Below are 16,682 nucleotides of genomic sequence, written 5' to 3'. Positions count from 1 at the left end.
TTGGTGTACAGCCTCACCCCATTCCATGGGTGCACATTCCATAGGTACCAGCCTACTCAGTGACACCTACAGATTACAATTCCAAAGAGTTTACGGAAATATTAGCATCATAGCTCTTATTGGAGGACATTGAATGTGGGAAATAACCTCCACAGTCAGTCTATTGTGTATTGACATTTATATTGGACTGTACAGCTTTACCTATGGAGTTTGCACCCATTAAATGGGGTATTAGCCTACTCAGTAACACCCACAAAACATAACTATGTAGAGTTTACACCAATAGTTGCCTCATAGCTCTTATTACAGGACTGTGAAATGAGCCACATTAGCTCACCAGTCAACCTATTGTGTGTATTGAGCATTCATATTGGACTGTACAGCCTTACCTATCGAGTATGCACCCATGAAATGGGGTATCATTCAAATAACATAAACACAATAGCTTGAATAAGGAGCCATACAATTGTAAAGGCCCAACCTTTTAAAAGCATCAACAGGATAAACTGGCTAATAAGACAGGCATGTCAGTACCTTAACGCTTCATCAAACGCCAAAACCAGATTTCTATAGCATCTTTGTCTCGGCCGTCTAATTAGCCAGTTTCATCTCTTGATGGTCCTAATTTGGCACCATTAAGGCAAGCGCATGCAGTCAGTAAGTCGGTCGTTATCACCTGTTATCACCTGGCAACAGTTACAACACACCTATCTGATCTAATTCAAAGGAGTTTGTTAATGACACATTTGTTCTACATTGTAAATGCTGTGGAGATTTTAAAAAGGCTATAGAGGTCTCTTTGAAATGCTCAGCTATATAGAAATAATAATTACTGATAATTTATGAGGTAATGGAAATGTTGTCATAATTCATGCTTCGTGCTCAAGGGGAAATCCAACAGATTGCAATCTTTAAATGAGAAACTAATTTTAATTAGATCAGATAGTTGTGTTGTAACTGTCACCAAATAATGACATTAACATATTTTGCAAAGAAGGTGAGCGTAGTGTGATTCCACTAGCGGGTCTCGAACCAAGGCCAATTACGAATGCCCTAATCAAATCAAATGGTATTTGTCACATGCGCCAAATACAACAAAATTACATAACAACCTTAACGTAAAATGCTTAATTACAAGCCCTTAACCAACAATGCAGTTCAATGAATAGAGTTAAAGTATTTATTAAATAAACTAGTTAATAAAAAAAATTATAATCAAAAAGTAACACAATAAAATTACATAACAATAACGAGGCAATCTACAGGGGTTACTGGTACTGAGTCAATGTGAAGGGGTACAGGTTAGTCAAGGTCATTTGTAAAGTGAGTATGCATAGATAATAAACAGCGAGTAGCAGCAGTGTAAAAACAATGTCAATAGTCCGGGTGGCCATTTGATTAATTGTTCAGCAGTCTTATGGCTTGAGGGTAGAAGCTGTTAAGGAGCCTTTTGGTCTTTGACTTGACACTCCGGTACCACTTGCCGTGCGGTAGCAGAGACAACAGTTTATGACTTGGGTGATTGGAGTCTTTGACAATTTTTTGGGCCGTCATATGACACCGTCTAGTAAATAGGTCCTGGATGTCAGGAAGCTTGTACCCAGTGATGTACTGGGCCGTTCGCATTACCCTCTGTAGCGCCTGTGTAAATGTGTAACAACTGCAACTATTGTTGTCGAGGATGTGCTGTTGTATATTGATGAATGCTGTTGGGATTGAATAAGTTGCCTCGTGTCAAAAGTGTTTGTTTACCTTATCAGTAGGGTAAAACTAACCTGTCTCACGACGGTCTAATCCCAGCTCACGTTCCCTATTAGTGGGTGAACAATCCAACGCTTGGTGAATTCTGCTTCACAATGATAGGAAGAGCCGGACATCGAAGGATCAAAAAGCGACGTCTCTATGAACGCTTGGCCGCCACAAGCCAGTTATCCCTGTGGTAACTTTTCTGACACCTCCTGCTTAAAACCCAAAAAGTCAGATGCTGAGCAGTTGCGATACCAGGCAGTGATGCAACCGGTCAGGATGCTCTTGATGGAGCAGCTGTAGAACTTTTTGACGATCTGGGGACCCATGCCAAATCTTTTCAGTCTCCTGGGGGAAAAGGTGTTGTCGTGCCCTCTTCACAACTGTATTGGTGTGTTTAGACCATGATAGTTCGTTGGTGATGTGGACACCAAGGAACTTAACTCTCGACCCGCTCCACTTCAGCCCCGTCGATGTTAATGGCGGCCTGTTTGGCCCTTCTTTTCCTATATTCCATGATCAGCTCCTTTGTCTTGGTCACATTGAGGGAGAGGTTGTTGTCCTGGCACCACCCAGCCAGGTCTCTGACGTCCTCCCTATAGGCTGTCTCATTGTTGTCAGGGATAAGGCCTTCCATTGTTGTGTTGTCAGCTAACTTAATGATGATATTCAAGTCGTGCTTGGCCATGCAGTTGTGTATGAACATGGAGAACAGGAGGGGACTAAGCACACACCCCTGAGGGGCCCCAGTGTTGAGGATCAGCATGGCAAATGTGTTGTTGCCTACCCTTACCACCTGGGGGCGGCCCATCTTGAAGTCCAGGATCCAGTTTCAGAGGGAGGTGTTTAGTCCTTAGCTTAGTGATGAGCTTTGTGGGCACTATGGTGTTGAACGCTGAGCTGTAGTCAATGAACAGCATTCTCACATAGGTGTTTGTTTGTCCAGGTGGGAAAGGGCAGTGTGGAGTGCGATTGAGATTGCGTCATCTGTGGATCTGTTGGGGCGGTATGCGAATTGGAGTGGATCTAGGGTTTCTAGCATGATGGTGTTGATGTGAGCCATGACCAGCCTTTCAAAGCCATTCATGGCTGTGTGGATTAAAGGTGGTCTAGAGTTTTTTTTCCTCTGGTTGCACATGTGACATGCTGGTAGAAATTAGGTAAAATGGATATAAGTTTGCCTGCATTAAAGTCCCTGGCCACTAGGAGCACCGGTTCTGGATGAGCATTTTCTTGTTTGCTTATTGCCATATACAGCTCGTTGAGTGCAGTCTTAGTGCCAGCATCTGTTTGTGGTGGTAAATAGATGGCTACGAATAAGATTGATGAGAACTTTCTTGGTAGATAGTGTGGTCTACGGCTTATCATGTGGTATTCTATTTCAGGCAAGCAATAACTCGACACTTCTTTAATATTAGATGTCACGCACCAGCAGTTGTTGACAAATAGAAACACACCCCGCCTCTCGTCTTACCAACGTAGCTGCTCTGTCCTGCCGAAACATGGAGAAGCCAGCCAGCTCTATATTATTCATCATTGTTTATCCACATCTCGGTGAAACATAAGGTATTACATAAGATATTACAGTTTTTTTATTACTGTCTGAATAAGGGATATGTCTAGGACATGTACTTATTGGGCCAGTATAGTTAGGGCCTGTCCTGTCCAGAAGAAAATGTCACGTTGTATAAACGATTGGAGACAGGCGCAGGAATTCGTAATAGGGGGGTTTAATACTCCACCCAAAATATACAACATGCCATGGAAGGCACAGGGACGAAGTCCAAAACAAACACGTATACAAAAACACAGGGATGTAACCCAAACAAAGAGAGAGGTTAAACCTATAATAAATACACAGGACGAGACCCGCAATACACTACACGGGGCGAGACCCGTAATAACAAATGCACAACAATACAAGGGACGAGACCCGTAATAACACGTGCACGATACACGCAGCACAAAAGCCGAAATAACAAAGCACAGGTACTCGCAGAGCAACGGACATGGGAACAATAACCGCCAAGACAATGGTGAATAGAGGGCACATATATATACAATTACTAATCAGGGGATTTGGAATCAGGTGTGCGTAATGAGACAGTTCAGTGATGCCTAGAGGCCGGTGACGTAGACCTCCGGAACTGGTGCACGGAATGAGGGGGGGGGTTCTTTGGTGTCTAGAACATGATCTTGTATTCTGAGGACATGGCAACCGTGTTCTGTGTGTTTTTGGTGGGATGTTGATGGAATATTCTCCTAACCCACAGATAACTGGACACATGAATGTTCTTGCATTTCTTCCTCTGTCCAGTGTCTGTGTACTTTTGCCAATCTTAATATTTTCTTTTTATTGGCCAGTCTGAGATATGGCTTTTTCTTTGCAACTCTACCTAAAAGGCCATCTTCCCGGAGTTGCCTGTTCACTGTTAACGTTGAGACTGGTGTTTTGCGGGTACTATTTAATGAAGCTGCCAGTTGAGGACTTGTGAGGCATCTGTCTCTCAAACTAGACACTCTAACGTACTTGTCCTCTTGCTCAGTTGTGCACCGGGGCCTCCCACTCCTCTTTCTATTCTGGTTAGAGCCAGTTTGCACTGTTCTGTGTATGGAGTAGTACACAGCGTTGTACGAGATCTTCAGTTTCTTGGCAATTTCCAGCATGGAATAGCCTTCATTTCTCAGAACAAGAATAGACTGATGAGTTTCATGAGAAAGTTCTTTGTTTCTAGCCATTTTGAGCCTGTAATCGAACCCACAAATGCTGATGATCCAGATACTCAACTAGTCTAAAGAAGGCCAGTTTTATTTCTTCTTTAATCAGGACAACAGTTTCAGCTGTGCTGACATAATTGCAAAAGGGTTTTCTAATGATCAATTAGCCTTTTAAAATTATAAACTTGGATTAGCTAACACAACGTGCCATTGGAACACAGGAGTGATGGTTGCTGATAATGGGCCTCTGTACGCCTATGTAGATATTCCATAAAAAATCTGCCGTTTCCAGCTACAATAGTCATTTACAACATTAACAATGTCTACACTGTATTTCTGATCAATTTTATGTTATTTAATGGACAAAAAAATGTGCTTTTCTTTCAAATTTAGCTTTTCTTTCAAAAACAAGGACATTTCTAAGTGACCCCAAACCTTTGAACGGTAGTGTACATCAATTGAAGCTATTGCTTTAATGAATGAAGTAGTTCTCTTTTCAAAGGGAATTATGCAGAGATGTTGTTCAATGTCCAAAACTGCCTTTATAGGTTTCAGAACACAGTACCTTTAACAAATTTGGGGAGTTAAATGACCATAAACATATAGAATGCCATAATATAGTTTCTTGACCAGTGGTAGTTGTTATGTCCTCTTTTTCTTAGTTTTAAATCCTCGATCTAAAATAAGATACCTATTATTATTATTACTGTGTATCACATTTCAGGGAAGACCCAGATGCAGACAGTATCGAAGTAACAAAAGTTTATTTCTAGAACAGGGGGCAGGCAAAACGACAGATCAAGGGCAGGCATGGCACCGGCAGAAATGTCAGCAGTTTTACGGGCGCCCAACCAATTGTGCTATTATGTGTTTTTTTTCACGTTATTTGTAACTTATTTTGTACATACTGTTTCTGCAACCGTATCTTACGGCAAAAAAAGAGCTTCTGGATATCAGGACAGCGATCACTCACCTCGGATTAGATTTTTTCAACAACAAGCAAGACCCACATGATATTCTCCAAACACCCGGCAGGGCCGACATCCCAGTTATTCGCAAGAGGAAGCAACGCAGGTACAGAGGGCGAAGAGCCAGATGCCTCATCAGGACCCGCAGAAGGCGAGTAGGAAAGCTGCCGTTACCGTCAATATTACTCGCCAACGTGCAATCACTGGACAATAAATTAGACGAAGTACGATCACGAATATCCTCCCAACGGGACATCAAAAACGGTAATATCCTATGTTTCACGGAATCATGGCTGAATGACGACATGGATATTCAGCTAGCGGGATATATGCTGCACCGGCAGGGTAGAACAGCACACTCTGGTAAGACGGGGGGGGTCTGTGCATATTTGTAAACAACAGCTGATGCACGAAATCTAAGGAAGTCTCTAGATTTTGCTCACCTGAAGTAGAGTATATTGTGATAAATTGCAGGCCACAGTACTTGCCTAGAGAGTTTTCAGCTATACTTTTCGTGGCTGTTTATTTACCACCACAGACAGATGCTGGCACTAAGACTGCACTCAGTCAGTTGTATAAGGAAATAAGCAAACAGGAAACCACTCACCCAGAGGCGGCGCTCCTAGTGGCCAGAGACTTTAATGCAGGGAAACTTAAATCAGTTCTGCCAAATCTCAATCAACATGTTCAATGTGCAACCAGAGGGAAAACAATTCTATATCACCTGTACTCCACACACAGAGACGCGTACAAGGCTCTCCCTCGCCCTCCATTTGGTAAATCCGACCACAACTCTATCCTCCTGATTCCTGCTTACAAGCAAAAAATAAAGCAGGAAGCACCAGTGAATTGGTCTATAAAAAATTGGTCAGATGAAACAGATGCTAAACTACAGGACTGTTTTCCTATCACAGACTGGAACATGTTCCAGGATTCTTCCAATGGCATTGAGGAGTACACCACATCAGTCACTGGCTTTATCAATAAGTGCATCAAGGACGTCGTCCCCACAGTGACTCTATGTACATACCCCAACCAGAAGCCATGGATTACAGGTAACATTCGCACTGAGCTAAAGGGTAGAGCTGCTGCTTTCAAGGTGCGGGACTCTAACCCAGAAGCTTACAAGACATCCTGCTATGCCCTGCGATGAACCATCAAACAGGCAAAGCGTCAATACAGGGCTAAGATTGAATCATACTACACCGGCACCGATGCTCGTCGGATGAGGCAGGGCTTGCAAGCTATTACAGACTACAAAGGGAAGCACAGCCGCGAGCTGCCCAGTGACACGAGCCTACCAGACGAGCTAAATCACTTCTATGCTCGCTTCGAGGCAAGCAACACTGAGGCATGCATGAGAGCATCAGCTGTTCCAGACGACTGTGTGATCACGCTCTCCATAGCCGACGTGAGTAAGACCTTTAAACAGGTCAACATTCACAAGGCTGCGGGGGCCAGACGGATTACCAGGACGTGTGCTCCGGGCATGTGCTGACCAACTGGCAGGTGTTTTCACTGACATTTTCAACATGTCCCTGTTTGAGTCTGTAATACCAACACTTTTCAAGCGGACAACCATAGTCCCTGTGCCCAAGAACACAAAGGCAACCTGCCTAAATGACTAAATGTGCTTTGAATGGCTGGTAATGGCTCACATCAACACCATTATCCCAGAAACCCTAGACCCACTCCAATTTGCATACCGCCCAAACAGATCCACAGATGATGCAATCTCTATTGCACTCCACACTGCCCTTTCCCACCTGGACAAAAGGAACACCTATGTGAGAATGCTATTCATTGACTATAGCTCAGCGTTCAACACCATAGTACCCTCAAAGCTCATCACTAAGCTCAGGACCCTGAGACTAAACACCTCCTTCTGCAACTGGATCCTGGACTTCCTGACGGGCCGCCCCCCAGGTGATGAGGGTAGGTAGCAACACATCTGCCATGCTGATCCTCAAAACTGGAGCTCCCCAGGGGTGTGTGCTCAGTCCCCTCCTGTACTCCCCGTTCACCCACGACTGCAACACCATCATTAAGTTTGCAGATGACACAACAGTGGTAGGCCTGATCAACGACGAGACAGCCTATAGGGAGGAGGTCAGAGATCTGGCCGGGTGGTGCCAGAATAAGAACCTATCCCTCAACGTAACCAAGACTAAGGAGATGATTGTGGACTACAGGAAAAGGAGCACCGAGCATGCCCCCATTCTCATCGACGGGGCTGTAGTGGAGCAGGTTGAGAGCTTCAAGTTCCTTGGTGTCCACATCAACAACAAACTAGAATGGTCCAAACACACCAAGACAGTCGTGAAGAGGGCACGACAAAGCCTATTCCCCCTCAGGAAACTAAAAAGATTTGGCATGGGTCCTGAGATCCTCAAAAGGTTCTACAGCTGCAACATCGAGAGCATCCTGACCGGTTGCATCACTGCCTGGTACGGCAATTGCTCGGCCTCTGACCGCAAGGCACTTCAGAGGGTAGTGCGTACGGCCCAGTACATTACTGGGGCAAAGCTGCCTGCCATCCAGGACCTCTTCACCAGGCGGTGTCAGAAGAAGGCCCAAAAAATTGTCAAAGACCCCAGCCACCCCAGTCATAGACTGTTCTCTCTACTAACGCATGGCAAGCGGTACCGGAGTGCCATGTCTAGGACAAAAAGGCTTCTCAACAGTTTTACCCCCAAGCCATAAGACTCCTGAACAGGTAACCAAATGGTTACCCGGACTATTTGCATTGTGTGCCCCCAAACCCTCTTTTACGCTGATGCTACTCTCTGTTTATCATATATGCATAGTCACTTTAACTATACATTCATGTATATACTACCTCAATTGGCCCGACCAACCAGTGCTCCCGCACATTGGCTAACCGGGCTATCTGCATTGTGTCCCACCACCCGCCAACCCCTCTTTTTACGCTACTGCTACTCTCTGTTCATCATATATGCATAATCACTTTAACCATACCTACATGTACATACTACCTCAATAAGCCTGACTAACCGGTGTCTGTATATAGCCTTGCTACTGTTATTTTCAAATGTCTTTTTACTGTTGTTTTATTTCTTTACTTACACACACACACACACACACACACACACACACACATACCTTTTTTTCGCACTATTGGTTAGAGCCTGTAAGTAAGCATTTCACTGTAAGGTCTACACCTGTTGTATTTGGCGCACGTGACAAATAAACTTTGATTTGATTTGAGGCGGAGGTCAGTAATCCAGGGTGGTGTGACAAGGTACAGAACGGCAGTCAGGGTCAGGGCAGGCAGAGGTCAATAATCCAGAGTGGTGACAAGGTACAGAACATCAGTCAGGTTCAGGGCAGGCATAAAGGTCAAACTTGAAACTAGAAACCAGGAACTATAAGCCAGCGTTTTCCCTCTTGCTCCTGTCTTTTTTCTAGTTCCTGGTTTCTAGCTTTTCAGGTGGGAAAGGGCAGTGTGGAGTGCAATAGAGAGGGCGGCTTTGGAAAACCGGTCCACTACTGTCAGAATGGCGGTGTTGCCATCAGATGGGGGAGACCCGTGACAAAGTCCAGGGATATATGAGACCAGGGATGATGAGGGACAGGCAGAGGTTGAAGGAGACCAGCTGGAGCATGCAGAGTAGTCTTGTTCTGCGCACAGACCTTGCATGCGGAGACATCAGGAACCATGGTAGGCCACCAAAAGCGTTGTCACACAAAGGCCAGGGTCTGACAGGAGTCCGGGTGGTAGGCAAGCCTGGAGGAGGGGGCCCACTCCTCCAGGACTGAGGAGCGGACCGCGTCAGGATCAAACATCCGGTTATCTCCTCCACTCCTCCAACGCCATCTTCTTCACAGCGAGAAGCTTACAATTCCCCACATCATAGTTTCTCTCCGTGGCATTGAGGCGATGGGAGAAGGCGCAGGGATGTAAGGTCCAGGGCAGAATGCTGGGACAAGACAGCCCCCACTCCGACATCCAAAGCATCGGCCTCCACCACAAACTGGCGGGACAGCTCAGAATGAACCAACATGGGAGTTGTGGTGAAACAGTGTTTGAGATCCCAGAACGCCCGGTCAGCAGCTGGGGACCACGTGAACAGAACCTTTGGAGAGGTGAGTGCAGACGGGGGAAGCCAGGGTGCTCTAACCCCGGATAAAGCGGCGGTAAACGTTGGTGAATCCCAGGAAATGTTGCAGCTGCACTCTGGACATAGGCTGGGGCCAATCCACCACCGCTCTCACCTTCCCGGGATCCATCTGTACACTCCCTGCAGTGATGATGTAACCCAGGAAGGGGATGGTGGAGTGATGGAATTCGCACTTCTCTGCTTTCACGAAAAGCTGGTTCTCCAGGAGGCGTTGGAGAACCTGTCTGACATGGAGCACGTGTTATTGGGTGGAGCGGGCGAAGACAAAGATCTTGTCGAGCTAGACTAAGACGAACTGGTTCAACATGTCACGGAGAACATCATTAACCTCTTGGGGCTAGGTGGGACGCTAGCGTGCCACCTGTGGTGCACTCCATCAACAGCAGGTGCATTTCAAGAGCGGCAAATTTGAATCCAAATAAATGTCAAAATTCAAATTTTTCAAAAATACAACTATGTTACACCATTTGAAAGATAAACATCTCCTTAATCTAACCACGTTTTACGATTTCAAAAAGGTTTTACGGCGAAAGCATAAATTTAGAGTATGTTAGGACAGTACATTTACAAGAGTTGTGTGTAATGTTTTGTCAAGTCAAAGACAGGGTCACCAAAACCATAAAACCAGCTAAAATGATACACTAACCTTTTACAATCTCCATCAGATGACACTCCTAGGACATTATGTTAGACAATGCATGCATTTTTAGTTCTATCAAGTTCATATTTATATACAAAAACAGCGTTTTACTATGGCATTGATGTTGAGGAAATCGTTTCCCTCCAATAACCGGCAGTCAAGTCAGCGTCACAAATTAAATAATTAAAATTAGAAAACATTGGTAAAATATTATATTGTCATTTAAAGAATTATAGATTTACATCTTTTGAACGCAATCAACTTGCCAGATTTAAAAATAACCTTACTGGGAAATCACACTTTGCAATAATCTGAGCACTGTGCCCAGAAAAATACGCGTTGCGATACAGACTAGACGTCATGTTGGGGAGATCTAAAATCGAAAATACTATGTAAATAATCCATTACCTTTGATTCTCTTCATCAGATGTCACTTCCAGGTATCACAGGTCCATAACGAATGTAGTTTTGTTCAAAAAAGCTCATCATTTATGTCCAAAAATCTCCGTCTCGTTAGCACATGATGTAAGCCAGCCGGACTTCTCGTCATGAACGAGGGGAAAAAATATATTTCCGTTCGTTCAAACATGTCAAACGTTGTATAGCATAAATCATTAGGGCCTTTTTAACCAGAACATGAATAATATTCAAGGTGGACGAATGCATAGCCTTTTATAACGTATTGGAACGAGGGTACCCAACATGAAGTAGCGCGCCAGGTGTCTAATGGGACATCACCGTTCCATGGCTCTTGTTCGGTCAGATCTCCCTCCAGAAGACTCAAAACACTTTGTAAAGGCTGGTGACATCTAGTGGAAGCAATAGGAAGTGCCAAAATATTCCTAAACCCCTGTGTTTTTCAATGGGATAGGTTTAAAGTCAATACAACACATCAGGTATCCACTTCCTGTCAGAAAATGTCTCAGGGTTTTGCCTGCCAAATGAGTTCTGTTATACTCACAGACACCATTCAAACAGTTTTGGAAACTTTAGAGTGTTTTCTATCCATATATAATAAGTATATGCATATTCTAGTTACTGGGTAGGATTAGTAACCAGATTAAATCGGGTACATTTTTTTTATCCAGACGTGCAAATGCTGCCCCCTAGACCCAACAGGTTAACTAGAGCCTGGAACACAGCAGGGGCATTGGTGAGGCCAAATGGCATGACCAGATAGTCGAAGTGAACACTGGCTGTGTTGAAGGCAGTCTTCCACTCGTCCCCTTCCTGTATCCGCACCAGGTGGTAGGTGTTCCGTAGGTCCAGCTTGGAGAATACGGTGGCCCCTTGGAGCGGTTCGAAGGCTGAGGACTTGAGTGGTAGCGATTCTTCACTGTGATGTTGTTGAGGCCCCAATAGTTGATGCACAAGTGCTGGGTTTTGTCCTTTTTCCTCCACAAAGAAGAACCCTGCACCGGCAGGGAAGGCAGAAGGATTGATGAACCCTGCAGCTAGGGAGTCCTCAATGTAGGTCTCCATAGCCTTGGTCTCCGGACCCGACAGAGCGTACAGTCTTCCCCGGGGCAGAGTGGTGCCTGGGAGAAGGTCAATCCTGCAGTCATAGGGTTGGTGCGGCAGAAGCGAAGTGGCCCGGGCCTTACTAAACACCTCCCGGAGGTCCTGGTATGCCACGGGAATGGTGGGGAGGTCCGGGGCAACTTCTTAGCCCCCAGGAAGACTACCCGGGGCAGGCTACGCTGACTTCAGGCAATGAGCGTGGCAGAAGGGCCTCCAGCCCATGATGGCACCAGCAGACCAGTTAATAAGGGGATTGTGTCGCTGGAGCCAAGAGAATCCCAACACCACAGGAACCTGAGGAGACTTAAAACCTCTTGGGGCTAGGTGGGACGCTAGCGTGCCACCCGTGGTGCACTCCATCAACAGCAGGTGCATTTCAAGAGCGGCAAATTTGAATCCAAATAAATGTCAAAATTCAAATTTTTCAAAAATACAACTATGTTACACCATTTGAAAGATAAACATCTCCTTAATCTAACCACGTTTTACGATTTCAAAAAGGTTTTACGGCGAAAGCATAAATTTAGAGTATGTTAGGACAGTACATTTACAAGAGTTGTGTGTAATGTTTTGTCAAGTCAAAGACAGGGTCACCAAAACCATAAAACCAGCTAAAATGATGCACTAACCTTTTACAATCTCCATCAGATGACACTCCTAGGACATTATGTTAGACAATGCATGCATTTTTAGTTCTATCAAGTTCATATTTATATCCAAAAACAGCGTTTTACTATGGCATTGATGTTGAGGAAATCGTTTCCCTCCAATAACCGGCAGTCAAGTCAGCACCACAAATTAAATAATTAAAATTAGAAAACATTGGTAAAATATTATATTGTCATTTAAAGAATTATAGATTTACATCTCTTGAACGCAATCAACTTGCCAGATTTAAAAATAACCTTACTGGGAAATCACACTTTGCAATAATCTGAGCACTGCGCCCAGAAAAATACGCGTTGCGATACAGACTAGACGTCATGTTGGGGAGATCTAAAATCGAAAATACTATGTAAATAATCCATTACCTTTGATTCTCTTCATCAGATGTCACTTCCAGGTATCACAGGTCCATAACGAATGTAGTTTTGTTCAAAAAAGCTCATCATTTATGTCCAAAAATCTCCGTCTCGTTAGCACATGATGTAAGCCAGCCGGACTTCTCGTCATGAACGAGGGGAAAAAATATATTTCCGTTCGTTCAAACATGTCAAACGTTGTATAGCATAAATCATTAGGGCCTTTTTTAACCAGAACATGAATAATATTCAAGGTGGACGAATGCATACTCTTTTATAACGTATTGGAACGAGGGTACCCAACATGAACTCGCGCGCCAGGTGTCTAATGGGACATCATCGTTCCATGGCTCTTGTTCGGTCAGATCTCCCTCCAGAAGACTCAAAACACTTTGTAAAGGCTGGTGACATCTAGTGGAAGCAATAGGAAGTGCCAAAATATTCCTAAACCCCTGTGTTTTTCAATGGGATAGGTTTAAAGTCAATACAACACATCAGGTATCCACTTCCTGTCAGAAAATGTCTCAGGGTTTTGCCTGCCAAATGAGTTCTGTTATACTCACAGACACCATTCAAACAGTTTTGGAAACTTTAGAGTGTTTTCTATCCATATATAATAAGTATATGCATATTCTAGTTACTGGGTAGGATTAGTAACCAGATTAAATCGGGTACATTTTTTTTATCCAGACGTGCAAATGCTGCCCCCTAGACCCAACAGGTTAATGAGCAGTAGTTGGATCATCTCGCTGTTGTTCCCTGACACACGTTGGTTGATGGGGTGTTATTGTGGGTGACCCGGCCTATAGAGTAACCGTCCAGCGCTCTAATGTCTATGGGAATGGAGAGGGGCTGAGTGGGATGCCCAGCTCAGACAGCAGGGTAGCGTCCATAAAGTTCTCATTGGCCCCAGAGTCAATGAGTACCCGGAGAGATTGACTGGTTCCCCCACAGCAAAATGGCATGAAAAGGGGTGCGATTAAGGGGAGAGGACAAGTTCTCCGTATGGCCCACCAGAGTATTCGCTCCTACCGGTTGAGCCTGGTCTTCTGGTAGACAGGTGGAGACAATGACCAGTAGTCCCGCAATACAGGCAACTCTTAGTGTGAAGCCTGTATAGCCATTCTGCTGGAGACAGCCTAGCTCTGCCTAGTTGCATCGGCTGAGGAAGAGGTGATTCGGCAGACTTTGGAGACTCTCGGGGAAACTCGGGTAGCCTCGGGTTCTCTCGGCAATGGAGCCATGGGGGACTTCTGGGAATCCTCGGCGGCGAGGTGGAATCCTTGGGTGGGTGAGTGAAATCGAATATCCTCTCCTTCCTTCGTTCCCGTATTCACCAATCGATCCGAATGGTCAAGGCGATGAGCGAGTCGAGATCCGTCGGTGGTCCCGGGCTGCAAGCTCGTCCTTTACTTCCTCCGATACTGTTTGCCGGAACATGTCGAACAGCGCTTCTGGGTTCCAGGCACTCTCAGCTGCCAACGTGCGAAAATCCACTGCATTGTCTGCCACACTGCGGGAGTCTTGCTGAAGCTGGAGTAACTTCCGGGCAGCCGCTCTCTCCCGAAACAATGGGGCATCGAATACTTTCTTTAGCTTTTGTCACGAACTCTTCCAGACTGAAGCATACGGCCGAATGTTGTTCACATACTGCCTAAGCCCAGGTGAGAGCCCTCCCGGACATCAGTGTGATGAGGTACGCTATCTTAGAACGATCCGAGACGAAGGAGGAGGGCTGCAGCTCGATGATGAGGGAACACTGAGTGAGAAACGCCCGACAGGTGCCTGACTCTCCATCGAAGCGTTCCGGGGGAGGTAAGCAGGGTTCCCAGGAAACCGGGGTGGCTGGGAAAATGCAGTATTGCAAGGAAAAACAGGGTATTATTTGAGATATGTAGAATAAATACGTACCCAAGGGTAGGGAAGGGTATCGTTAAGATTTTAACGGTATTTCTACTCTTACCGATACTGCTTATCGATCCGGTACTTTAACAGTATTCTTATCGGTTCTTTTTGTTATTTTTTACGGGGGAAAAAATGAAACAAATTAAAAACAGAATTAACATTGCTTTATTTTCTGAAATGTAAAATACATCAAATAAACAATTATTTACAGCAAAAGAAAGAGCAAAGTTTTGAACAAATCACTATTATAGACTGTTGTGATGATGGAAATGAAATAAACAATATTTTCCTGCAAAAGAAAATGCAGTGGTATAGAGCAACACGGGTGGGGCATGCAGGTAGCCTGCAAAAGGACTAACAGTTATTCTGGAGAAAGATCAACATATTTGCCTTCTCTGGCAGAAGTCGGGACCTCTCCTGGCTTATTGTGTTCCCTGCATTCAAAAATACCCTCGCTAGGGGTGGAGGAGGCTTGAGCACAGAGGTAGCTTGTTGCAATGTTTGTGAGGAGGGGCAGAGTAGCTCTCTTCTCCCACCACCACATCACAGGATCTTCAGCCATGGGGATGGGAGGCAGGCCTTTGTAGAGCTCGACCTCTAGGTCAACACGCTCGCTGAGGGTGACGGACAAGGTGTCCTGTTGGATCGTCAACATCAACTCCCTGTCCTCCTCTGAGAACAGCTCCTCCAAGGCACTCCTTGTTTTGTAAAATGGAGGGACTGTCTCCTCCATTTCCTCTCCTTCTCCTTCAGACTCCTCCTCTGTGTCTGTCTGCTCCAGCTCCTCTGATAGCCCTGGTGTTGCTGCTGTCACATTGGCCTCAACAGTTGCTTTCCTCAGCCTGTCCCAGGTGGCGTCTCTCACCAGCCTCCCTTTAAATCTGGGGTCCATTGCTGTGGCCTCATGCAGGAAGGCTTGAATGTCCTCATCCTGATAGCGCTCGGAGAGGTTCTTCTTCGCTTTGATGGTTGCCACAATTGTTAATATTTATCAACTCTGTAGTGTCTTCGCTGCCCCCACCCCCTTTTGTTTAACAAGCCGCCATGCCGGTTTAGCCCACTAGGGCACATTCCTCTATCATTTCTTTGTAACGATATCTACTGTTTTGTATACATTTCTGTTGAATTATTTAGTTTAGTAAATAAATGATTTTAAGACAATTGATGTATGGATGACTCCATAGTGAAGACTGGGTTCGTGCAGATAACCAACAATTTACGACGTTTGGAATGAGAATGACGAGGTAAAGAATACATCATAAATCAGAAGACTCAGATCAGATATTATGATATCTGAAAGTTATATTAGGAAAATTATAACTTTAAAATCTGAATATTTTCCTTGGTGCCCCGACCTCCTAGTTAATTAGTTACACGATTAATCAGTTTAATCGCGTAATAATAATTACAGAGTTATTTGATAAACATGTCTTCAGTTTAATGATGCCAAAGACACGACAAGACCATGTTTGATACCATTCCACTGATTCCGTTCCAGTCATTACCTCAAGCTCGTTCTCCCCAATTAAGGTGTCACCAACCTCCTGTGAATCTGACACATTTTTTCCAGTCTCTGAAAGACTACAACTCGTGTGGGGCGGTGTTCCCCATGGCAGGCTTTTTTGAAAGGGAGGCAGACACTAACAAAACAATCCTTTGGGCAAAACTGAAAGAATTGACTAGACAGAAATGACTTCAGGTGATTCATCCCAACAATAATTCTGAGCATTTTTTTTTAGCTACATGGTGACATTCAACCATACATGTTTCAACCGGAATATAGCGAAGAGGATTCAAAACAGTTGGATTTAGCAAGAAGCTCAACTACAGCCGAAGCCATTACCAAGAGGGCAAATTACAAATACGGTGCATAGCTAAGTAAGTTATTTGTCCTGCAAGCCAGATTGCTAGCTAACTTTAGTTTATCTACTGAAACCCATATTGTGAATTGCTGGCTAACATACTACTGTGTTACAATGGGGGGAAATGTAATAATTGTTTTGTTTGCCAACTTGGGTAG

Source organism: Salmo salar, chromosome ssa11 (assembly GCF_905237065.1).
Source record: "Salmo salar chromosome ssa11, Ssal_v3.1, whole genome shotgun sequence".
In the NCBI taxonomy this organism is placed as follows: domain Eukaryota; kingdom Metazoa; phylum Chordata; class Actinopteri; order Salmoniformes; family Salmonidae; genus Salmo; species Salmo salar.
Note: the sequence above shows the minus strand (reverse complement) of the source record.